The sequence below is a fragment of the Amblyomma maculatum genome, chromosome 3 (assembly GCF_055883805.1).
Source record: "Amblyomma maculatum isolate TAMU_Amacu chromosome 3, ASM5588380v1, whole genome shotgun sequence".
In the NCBI taxonomy this organism is placed as follows: domain Eukaryota; kingdom Metazoa; phylum Arthropoda; class Arachnida; order Ixodida; family Ixodidae; genus Amblyomma; species Amblyomma maculatum.
In genome coordinates this window covers 75,890,835-75,903,001 of record NC_139346.1, presented here as the reverse complement: position 1 = coordinate 75,903,001, position 12,167 = coordinate 75,890,835, and the positions used below count along the sequence as shown (strand labels likewise).

Here is a 12,167-nt window from a genome sequence, read left to right as displayed (position 1 = left end):
TGAAGCGTGTTTTTGTTTGTTTCGCAGTTCCTGTGAGCTTTTGTTTACCTATATGCCTCTTGCAAAATAAATATGAACAGGCTATAACCCCACGCTTCAGTAAAAAATATATATACTTGTCCGTCTCGAGCATGTCATACTTGGATAAGGACATCATCCATCGCGGTCTTCGGCGCTTGAGATCCTTTGACATGCAATGTCTCAAAAGAAGTAATGCTGTCGTTACTGCCGTGTCAAAGCAAAACAGGTCGTTGCCGTCAATAAAAGTTAATGCAAACGCTCACAAATCTCATATTCCCGTTTCTGTTCGGAATACCGCAGAGACTGAAACATATGCCACCGCGCAGACTGCTTCATAGCAGAATGCAATTTGAACAGGCCACTCTATGCCTGCTATGCCTTCTGTATGCATGATAGAGTTGTGTGAGCACCACTTTTATTTTTATTTTTTGCTTTTGAGCCTCTGTCGCGGTATATCAGTGGTATGGGCGCTCGACGGCTGATTTCGAGAACGAGGGATTCAATCACGACCGTTTTGAAAAGCGCTCCTCTGCTGTGGGATTTGACTGCACGTTAAAGCGTCTCACGTGGTAGATGTGGTGGTAATAATGAAAAAAAAAAAAAGAACGACACCGAAACCAGCCTCTGCAATCATCCGTCATAGACGATGCGCTTTCATGCGTTAAACCCCGTGCCAATAAGCTTTTTCTTTTTGCTGTTGAAGACTTCTGTGCATCCGTAACAGTGGTAGTGAGCACATTTTGCTTTAGAGAAATGCTCGAATGTTTGGGAAACATATGCCCTGCACTTAATTGTTACCCTAAATATTACATAATACACCTTGATCAATGTAATTTACTGGTAGCCTATTATCCCTTTTCGTCTAAGTGCTGTCTTCAGAGCAAACTCGACGTTTCTGACAAGGGGAGTAAATCGGCTTTATGCGGGCTTAATTATCAGTGTTCAGTTCAGGAATAAATACATTTTTATAGTCGCATAATAAGATGACCTCCATTTCTTTCGGAATAGTTTTATATCCGGCATTTGTTTTGGAAGCAACCCTAATATTTTACTTCGCGTAAGATTTAGTCACTGCTCAATAATTAGTGATAAAGAAATCTTCAGCCTTTAAAATTTATTGCCAGAACATGACACTGCCCATGCGCAGTTTATGACGATGTCTTCGAAGCGAGTGATTCGTAGCTTGCACTTTAACGTTACTGAAAAATACTGATTATCTTAAATTTTGTAAAGTGTGTAAAAGTTCTCTCACGCGGTGAAATTTTTGGCATTGCGAAACAAAATAATTACACTACTAATTTACCATTATATATCAACATCACACAGATCAGAAATCCTTTATATTTTCCTCGGTTCCAGAAAATCATTTACAGATAGTGGCGCATGCAGTAATACACTATCACATTCTATGACAGTGGCCGCAAAAAGCATCCGCGTCTTTGTGAGCTCGGAAAATTCAATCCACTCAGCGCTGTACATGTGAACAATCAGCTTTCCTGTGCGGTGAGGTTTCCTATATAGTGTTAAATAAACAAGTTAAATTGGTTCACAGGAAGGGAAAGGCGCAGTAACTGTCACACTTGCACTGTGGACACCCGAACCGCGCCGTAAGGGAAGGGAGGAAGGTGGGAATGAAAGTGGAAAGAGAGAAAGAGGAGCCGTAGTGGAGGGCTACGGAGTAATTTCGACCACCTGGGGATCTTTAACGTGCGCTGACATCGCACAGCACACGGACGCCACTTCGTTTCGCCTCCATCGAAACGCAGCCGCCGCGGTCGGGTGTCGGCGTGATCTCATTTTTGGGGAATACTTGTGCGTGGTTGTCTAGCCAGAGTTGATGTGCACTTAGTCTAAAGCAACTCGCCATGCAGTATGCTGTCAGTGCTACATTTAACCTGCTTAATCCTCGACTCAAGCACGATATAATGAACCAGGCTTACCCGATTCATTCTAAAGTACTGCGGGTCAGAGCACGAACCTTGTATCTGCGTGGACTTGACACTAAATTCGCCTGTCTCACACGCATGAGACACGCGCACACTGTTTAAAAGTCGATAAGAAAAACAAAACTGTCATTAGGCAGCCCCAGTATTAGGCGGGTGAGCGTGGTACAGTGCAAGAAACGTGCAAAGTAAATCTAGAAGACTGGTGGTTGCATGCCTTGTTTTCTTAAGATCCGCGCTTCTTCTGCTGGATTGGCGAAATCCTTGGATTTTTTTCTGCACCATTGCGTAAATACTGCAGAAGACATTTTTTCATCGCCAACAAACCCACCGTAAACTCAGAAGCAGACCTGCGCCGCGTGCGTTTCTGCGAGCGCCGCCGGCTGCGGATCCACACTATCGGAGCGATGGTGGCGCCACCTTTAGGTCGATCCCGCGGCGAATAGGCGTGCGCAGTCGACATGGAAGTTAAGGAGAGTGCGGCTGCTGCTAGACTACGCAGAAAAGCTGAGGGACTAAATTCGTCCGATCCAGAAGTACTCGCTTGGAAAATGGCTGCACAACAGCGAAAAAATGATAAAGCCAAAGCTAAACTCGTCTACATATGCCACTGAGTAACTAGGTTTACGCCTATAGATAAACAATCTATACAATGCCAGTTAAGCTATGAAGCATAACCATGACGTCAAACCAAGATAACTGAAGCTTTTCGCTTGTATATCCAGGCTTAACCAGAGCTAAGCCACTGCCTAATTCTTTTTACATTGGGGTGGCTCGATAAGGTTTCTCTAAAAATTATCGAACAGCTTCTCGAGAAGGTTTGAGAGAAAAAGGGGAGTTGTCACTAATGAGTGTGTGGTAGCTGCTTTGTTATTTTGCGGAAATGAACCCCAAGAGTATAAAATTCCGCCGTTATTGCTGTGTTTTTCAGTGCGGTTACTAAATATATATGGGGAATCAACCCTTTGTTGGACTTCATTCCACCTACAGCTGAGCTACAACGACAGCTGCCCAACGTTCTACCTCAAAGAGTGTTCATTTTGTCTCTCCCGAACCGAACGAGAGCACCTACCTCTTATCAACCCGGTTGGTAAGATGATCGGACACAATATTCGGAGGCCGCCTAAACACATTTATTACTAGTACTAATTCAGGTCAAAAGCCAAAATTGAAAAAAACCAATCCCTTACGCATTCCTTGGCCTCGCCGACTGTTGGCTTCTTTCATATGTGTCCACTTCAGTTATTGAAGTGTGATTAGCAGAAATACCCGGCAGTCTGGCCGATCTTGAAAGCGCAATGCAGGTGGCACATTGCGAAGCGCCAGAGCAAGCGCGCATATTTGCGAAAGAAAGAACAGCACAGGCGACGAAAGCAATGAACGATGCAGCCATCTTCCGAATTTGTACTTTCCTGGTCACATCAAGAACTGTTTTGGCATTTAGCGATGCTCTGAGAGCCTATACGTTTTCTAGACGAAGTGTATATTATATGTTATTTCTGCTACGTAAGCGGGTGCAAAAGCAATTATTTGAATTATCTATATAATGCTCTCGAGGTGTAAGCATAATGTCCTAATGTTTAATGTTGAATCTGCCGTTTATTCAGTGTCGTGGCTCGTCTGTATTTGTCCTTTCATCCATCCATTTTTTCGCAGTGAGTTCGTGACGAACCCAAGGAAAACATTGAACAACCGCCATTTATATCACCCAAATCAGGCTCTCCACTTCATGTCTTCAACGACATTACGATTTTGCTCAGATCATAAAGAAAGCGCACACCCACAGCAGCGCTGAACAGACAGTCTGGCAGCAGAGTGAAGCTCGGCTGAACGCAGTAAGCCAGGAGAGGTAGTGATATAAATTACAGAATATTTTCACCGATATTAAACGCGCGGCTTTGGAAAGCCAATTTTGTTTTCACACCTTGACTTGCGAGCATGAGCTCTCAGTCACTGCAGACGTAGGAAGGATACGAAGGATTCATGTAGATTTTTATCGGCCTTTGCTACGCCTGTAGGATCCACGTAACTACTATCATCCGGCCCGCATTGCCGAGAAGCTTTTGGAACAGAAGAAACACATCTATATTGTTCCGGTGAGGTATTTCATCAGCGCATTCAGCCAGCAGACAAATGGGTCGATGAATAATCGATTCATACAGTCGCCGTCATGCTCTTCTGCTCTGTCTCTGTCTTCAAGCAGAGCAAGCGGTAAGATTTTCAAATAAAAATAATAAAAGAACGACTTTCGCATGACGAAGTATCAAGTGGAGCATAAAGAGCCATGTGCTGGAGCCGGATATACATGCCAACGCTTAATGGAGACGAATCACCGACGAACGGCGAAAACAACCAAGCATCAAATTCGGTGCAGTTCACTCGCCTATACAGTGACAGGCATATGAGCGAATCATCGTACGCACGGGAGGGCGAACATTCCCCTAGACATTATGACACGGGGAAATCGATTCGTCGATTCCCAGGGGGGCCGCTTATAAGGAGGGAGCGATACGATATTCTGCTACTGTGGGGGCTTGCACAGTTTGAATGCAGCCGAGTATATGGTGAAGTGCTCGTTCCATTTGGTGTGAGCCGCCGAGGTTCATACATTCATTGATTTTGTTTGGTCTGGTGCATCTTGGCGCCCCACTGAAACCATCAAGCTGCCCTAGATCCTCTGTATGCTTTAGTGCATCAAAGGCGGAAGCATATTAAGGCGATATTACGGGAGATAGAAAAACGAACAAACGAAAATACTAAGGCCTTCTGCTTATCCACAGACGTATCAATTTTCCGCCTCGTCTTTTCAGTAAATGCGATTACAACCTTGTAGACAGGAAGTGCGTCAGATGCATTCAGTACTTCTACTCGTAGTTCATCCCCCCCCCCCCCCCCTTTCTGCACTGTAAAATAGAAAAGACGGAAAATATACATACAGAGAGCGCAGCAAAGGGTTCGACAAAGAAAGGTTTCTCTGAGTTGTTTTCTTTTTAATCTTTTTTTTTTTTTTTGCTGGCGGTTGGCTTGTGTTCTACGCGAAGATCTGCGTGAATGTGGTAGCTCCTTCTATGCGTAAAGTACGAGCACGACGTTCGAGAGCACGCACACACTGAGCACAATTGGTGACCAGTGCGCCTTTTATTTTGTGCCCTGAAAAGTGCACTCGTAATACAGGCCCACTTGCGTTCCGTATAAACCGCGCTGAGTTTCATATTTTTATTGAAAAGAGGAACATTTAGCGGGATCACACGACATTAATTGGATCACAGAAAAACTCGTACTTTCACTGTTTATATCGAACGTGGCGGCATTTATACTCTTCATGAAATCCTTGGAATTTTGTTCTGGCTGCCTTCTGGGTAGTATGGGAGTCAGATAATTCTGTAGCATTATAATACAATCATTTTCAAAACAAAGGACTGATGCGAAAACATTTTTATGCTCTCCTTACACTTCATCTGCAGGTCTTGTTGTAGTCACGCCCTTTCTTGTCTTGTAGGACGTATGATGCTTAGTGGAGGCCATGTATGCCGTAAACCACTTCGATCTTGAACAATTATGTTTACATCGATGTATTCACATTGATTGTCGCGATAAAAATCAAGCTCTATGAAAAATAGACCACACTTAATAACGATAGATGTGATGACGGATAAATTTTGTGAAACAATATCTCTTTCTGGTATAGTTACATTGGTACAGCAACTACCCGGGCAGGCTGTGAATCTGAATTGGAACACCGGACCTGGATGAAATTTTCCTCTCCGAGGAAGCTGTGAGTTTTACTTTGGAGACGTTGGCTGTGCTTGGGTAAAGGCTGACGAATATATTTACTTTATAAGCACAAAATTCGACTTACGAGAAAAACTGCCCAAACTGCAATCATAGAGGGCCTCTTCATTCCCCTTCATTGAGACTTGTATATAAAATGAGAAAGATGAAATTTTGTTACTTTAAAATAAGGGATATTCAAGCAGCTTTTAGTTAAAACAAGGCAATGTCTCCAGGGAGGACCGAAAACGTTCTTCATTAGTGGGCCATAAGTAAAATATTTTCTTTCATTGTTGTGTATTTTTTTTGGCCACTTCGAACACGACCTACTCGACCTACACCACAGTGTAGTGAAACGAAGCAAAAATATGGCTATCTTTAATTCAACCAATTTTTGTATTTTTGGAAATTTCCTTCAGTTATTTATGGGAAGAATGAGCTAACTTGTTTTTGATAGTTTGAGGAACATAGTTCTTATTTACCAGCCTTTATTCGTTGATTGTGTTGTGTGCTAAGAGTCCAACAGGGTGTAAAATGGTTTCAATTTGATAGAAGTGCTGAAGTTTATTTGTATTCAAATGTTTCTTTCATTATTTTAGAGTGCGTATTGTTGTCTTTCGTCGGTATCCGTCACAAATTTAACTCGCCAACGTACTGTTCTGAATACATTTGATGGTTTCAGTGACTGCCAAATAACTGCGGCTAGAAAACAATGCAGCCGAGAAAGTAAATCAAAAAGGTGTTCCACGTAAACATACACTAATAGTGAGGGCACAGTTGCAGCTAAAATCTTTAAAATGTTGTTTATAATATTAATAATAACAATAATTGGTTCACAGAGAGGGAGAGGCGCAGTATCTGTCACAATTGCTCTGTGGACACCTGAACCGCGCCGTAAGAGAAGGAATGAAGGTGGGAGTGAAAGTGGAAAGAGAGAAAGAGGAGACGTAGTGGAGGGCTACGGAGCAATTTCGATCACCTGGGAATCTTTAACGAGCGCCGACATCGCACAGCACACGGACGCCACCACGTTTCGCCTCCATCGAAACGCAGCCTCCGTGGTCGGGTTCGAACCCGGGAACTCCGGCATAGTAGTCGCGAGTCTTACTACTGCACCAGCCCGGCGGGGCTCAACCCCCTTCCTCTAGCACATGCGAATCATAGACAAGCTATATAAGTTCTTTGCAGTACGCTTCCAGCTAATAAGTGGAAAAGTATGTCGAATACATATATAGGTCGCTGGATAGGTATGTAGGTGGTGGTAGGTAAGCGTGTGTTTTCGCAACGATGGGGTTTGAGATCCAGATACTTGTGTAGGATATAGATAAAGCCTAGCCGCTAATATACGGTGCAAGAAAAAAAGAAAAAAAACAGGCACAAAATCTCGATATTCCGCTCAATATGTATCAGAATTTTGTGTCCGGAAATATGGTAACCATCGCCAATTTGTGAACGACCACGTTTATCCTTGTTGCGGCGGTTGGTCATTACTCGTTACCAATGTGGTGATGTGAGGCTGAGGATGTGATTTCGGTGCTCCGGCCCGTGGGCGTGCATTCTATCTTGGTTTCAAGAAGAAACTCACACTGAGTAGAATGCAGCCTTCTCTTCTCTTTTGTATTAGGTCCCTTAAACGGCCATTTTTTGCCTTTGCCGCAAACGAATCTCTAATTGCAAATGCGAGCCATAAAAATTAACTTCTTTGAGCTGGTTTAACCCGCGTTACCGTCCGTTGTTCTAAAGTGGCAGTTGCGTTTCCTGACCCTAGCCGCGAGGTGAAGCAACCTAGGCTGTTTCCTGGAGACCTTGTTTCATGATCGCAAACTCAGCCAACGAAAAGTGTGTCCAAAGGGGCCTGTTCGCACTGCTGTATTTTGCTAATCACGCTCGCCCCTGTGTTCAACGTATGGTGGGCTCGAAATTGTAAATTGCGCTATTTGATCCTACAACTCGAATTTCAGAAAGTGTCTGCACTGCTTTCATTGCCGTGAAGTGTTTGGCGATTCACTAATGATTTGAGCTACGTGATGCTCTCTATCAGCGGTTAGGAGCCAGCTTAGTGTTTACAGAAATGACGGCTACTGTGATATTTCCATTTCCGCAGAGCACATCCGTATAGAAAGAGCAAAGTGTTTATTTCTATTTGCTTTCAGTACACTTGTAAAACCCTTCATGAGTGTAATACCTTAGGAGAGAAGTGCACAAATGTTTAATGCATAATCTCCAGGATGGGCTTGCTGCTTACCCATTATTCTTCATCGATGTTATCGCTGTACTCGATTCTGTGCCACCCGTGATAGAATTTTTCTGCTCACAGCGTTCACGCTGAGAACCGGTCGAAGAAGTGGTATGAGTTCTAAGCATTGCAAACAGAATGTACGCTCCTTTGTCTTCTGCAAGATAGGATATGTAACTCTGTGGCCTTTTACCGATACGTGATATCTGCGGCAGGCTTTAAGAGCGCATGTATATGTACCTTAGACGCATTATAGGCCTTTTCGTCGCGTCGTAGATGTGGAATGTTATCAGCAAGGCGAGACACAGTAACGGCAATGTCCTTTACCTTTTAAAACAAACCATTTCCTCGCTGTCGTGCAGTTGGTTCCAGTGCGAAACGAATATTTATGTGAACAATAGTGAAGTACTTGTCGGACACCGGCTTCATCTCAACCGTTCATTTAACACCTATTCACAGAGGCGTAGGACATAGGGTGTATTAACGCGCCGTTATGGTGAGTCAAGATGTTTTACTAGCTTGACTCACCATAACGGCGAGCTGACTAGACCAATGGATTAGCACTTTGGTCCAGAAGCGCGGACGCCGAAAGAGATTTTGTCGAGCAGAGAGCTTCAAGCCGAGACAGGAATAAAGAGGCTTTTATTGCAACAAAAAACTCGGTTACCTTCGTAACAATGCACTTCGCAGGGAGAGGTCGGTTCCTGTTAATTTTCATCTTGACCCATCTCACCGCACCTTCTCTTGCTACCCGTATCGGCAGACTGTCGTTCCTGGCAATGCGTCATTTCCCCAAGCGATCCAGAGACGTGACTCGTGGTCTAGCGGCATCCGCAAAGAAAAATGGAGCGTGCAGCGCGTGGTTTGCACATCAGGAGGTGCGCGAAACAGCAAGGGGAGATGGAAAATGACGAGAGAAGCTGACTGATTCACTTACTGAATGCAAACATGCACGCGTGGAGAGGCAAGCACGCGGGAAAGTAATTAAGTGATACAATCAACGCTGACAAGAATGACAATGATACAGCGGCCGGCATTAGACGAAACGAAGGGGCCGTGTGTGTGTGGCGTAGGCGCAGCGCTATGGCGGTGACGCCTATGCCATTCTGATTGAGCCTACGCTGGCTTGAAAAGCAACACGCGTTGGTGCCTAAAGCGGTTGCCTGCCGCGATTGAGCGCGAAGAATTCAACCCTTGGGCGGGACACTATGTCGGGTGGGGGTGATGCGCTGTTGACTGAAGGGACGCTGGAACCAAGGCGCTCGGAGAAGCCTGCGAATGAGAGAGAGAGAAAAAAGAAAGGATGGGAAAAACACCGTGAGCTCGCAGCTGCTGGACACTGTGGTGACAGCAATGAAACTAAAACTTCAATCAATCAATCAATCAATCAATCAATCAATCAATCAATCAATCAATCAATCAATCAATCAATCAATCAATCAATCAATCAATCAATCAATCAATCAATCAATCTCTTTTAAACTAATAAACAACGCGACTCTAGTACAACGAGCGTACTCAGAATTGAAATCAGGTAATTTTCTTGCTGCTTGGTAACTTAAGGTGTAATTAATTGGCGGTTAAGTAACAGTTTTCTTATTTCGCAGTACCCATTTTTCAATGAAAAGAAGAATAACGAACTGACACGACGCGATCTACTTTCTGACCGATGTTGAGAGAATTGGGTTCGATCTGCCACTAAGCCTTCGGGTGTTTCCAGTAAGTGAAGGGGCATTTTTAAGCCACCCTGTGGCTTCAAAACAATTAGCAACTGCCGTGTCGCTTGGTCTTACGCAATGACGGCTAAGCAGTGGCATAATAAAAAGGGAACCTTAGCGTTCAGGAGTGTATGTGGGGACCTTCTTCTCGGGCTGTGGACAGCCCTCGATAGTTCGTCAAGACTGCCGTAGTCATGCAGGATGGGGGGGTGTCAGGGATGGCGATGTGTACACCGCTACCACTGAAATCTTATTAGTGATCACCTTGAGTTTGTAGCAGATTGACAGGGTTCATAGGGTGGGAGTAAGGGGGGGGGGGGGGGGGCAAGTAGGCAGCTCCTCGTATCTTTTCTTCGCCGCGCGCGTAGAAGGCTTACTAGACTAGCTGTAAGCGCTGCTGCTTAGCTCAGTGCTATTGTTTCCTTTTGTTAATTTTATATGCACGCCTTGCCTATACGTTATTGTAAGTTATACAGCGTTCATTTCTGTGTACCCATTTGTTTATTCGAATCCCACACCGTTCAAAAGGATGTATGCAAAACGGCGCAAACCACCAAATTACGAAAAGCAGTAGATAGCAGGAAAACGCAGAACCAGCTTCTTTCTCTTTATAATGCTTCTGAAGGCGTGATATATAACAAAATAATGGCACGCACTTCTTAAGATCGGTGATATTTTCATTCAGAATACCTTTAGTATAGGAATTTCCAGACTTTTTGCAAAATTCTGGGCAAAAGACATAACATGTGCATAGGAAATCGTCTAGAGCTAGACGGAGCGACGCTTGTATCAGGGCATCCTAGGAATACTTATACGAATAAGAATGCAATGCTCTTAAAGTTCCATCAATTTAAAATATTTGTTGGTGTTTAAAACTACACGTACCTGTCTTGTTGAGTGCATTCAAGGAACATATAAGGCTTCAGCTACCTTTACGTTGAAATAAATATTTTAAAATATCTTCCATGAGTAAAATCGGAAGTGTAGGGCGTTTACAGAGGAAGCAAACAAAATAAAGAACAACGATTCACGTCAGACGTTGGCGGGTGATCGGAGGTGATGCATGGAAACCATCCTGTCTGCTCAGTGCTGGCCTTATTGACGTGGTTGTTGCTATAAACAAAAGATTCGCGCTCTTCGGTCACGTTTCATGCGTTCCAAAGCAGGATCGGTAAACGTGACGAGGATTCAAGCCACAGCCGTTGCCACGAGTCTAGCTTAGAGATGTTGGCCTGCCAACTTTCTTCGAACTCCCTCTGGTCCCTCTCCAGAGAACACCAGGGTGAAGGAGTGAAGACTAGTTTTGATGCCTCTGATGAATAAATAAGCGAAGCAGGCTCTTTCCGATCAGCATCTGTGGTCGATACTGTGTACGGCTTTCATTCTCATCTAGCATTGAAGGCACATTTCACCAGAGCTGTAGCTTTAGTATGAAGTAAATATTTACTCCCCCCCCCCCCCACACACACACTTTCACTTAGCCTGAACGCACACTTCCTCAAAACGCGTGAACGATTCTGTTGGGCCCTTATTACGGCGTAAATTTCGCAAAACCTGGTTCATGCTAAATGTAAGAAACTTTTTAATGGGTGGTGTCATTGTAATGATTATGAAAAAAAAATTGTAAATAAAATTGTACGAATCATTAGGCTGTAAAAGATGTTCTCCTTAAAGCTTGGAATGTTTACATTGAAAATACGTAAGCACATAACTTACGGATATAGAAACATATTCACTACTTTTGCGCTTTTCCTTAAGCAGAAATAATTTGTGTTAGGACCACGAGATGGTGAACGTCATGAAATTAATAAAAGCACTTTTTAAAGTTAGAGATGTCAGTTTTTGTCAAACAGACTTTCGCTATAAACCTGCCTGAAGGACATTATGTCCTTCTAACATTTCGATTTTTGTTTCAATATTAAAATAAATTGATAGAAACACTCCTTGTCGTACCCTTAATTCTGCTTCAAGTAGACTCGCCTGCATTTAAATATCGAAAGAAAATTCTTTGTAGAGCCAGAAGACGGCTTTCCTCCAAGAAATTGTAGAATTAAGCAGAACAAGAGCCGCGACGCAGAAACTAACTTCGGTACCGTTTTTAACGGCTTTGTGCCTAAAACAAAACAAATAAAAAAAAACCTTTCTCCCACTTGCTTTCGGCTACCAGGTATGCTACAGAAGATTTTTGCTCAGACTGAAACTTGCTGTATGACTACGTTTGCTGCTCAAGAATATTTCTGATATATACTTTGAAATTTAAATCCGGTGAAACGCAAGCGCGATTAAGGATTTTGCCTCTAAGGACTGAATTTATGCGATAGTTGTTTTGTATTTTTATTTTTCAACGCGAGGGCATTCTCAAAGGGAAAAATTCTTTTTACGGCAGTTTGAGCTCCTTCTGGTTCACATATTCGGCACCTCATCCAAACATCACCTTGCTAAGTGGAGAATAACACGAGAACTCGCCTAGTGAAGTCT

The 12,167-nt window shown here is 43.5% G+C and overlaps 1 protein-coding gene across 1 annotated transcript in view; it reads right to left on the bottom strand.

The window, feature by feature from the left end:
- Positions 1–8,602: 8,602 nt before the first annotated feature.
- Positions 8,603–12,167, bottom strand: part of LOC146195007 (uncharacterized) — a 171,329-nt gene continuing 167,764 nt past the window's right edge. The window contains exon 4 of the mRNA XM_084596174.1: positions 8,603–9,243. The gene's annotated coding sequence lies outside the window, so the exon portion shown is untranslated. The remainder of the gene's footprint in view (positions 9,244–12,167) is intronic.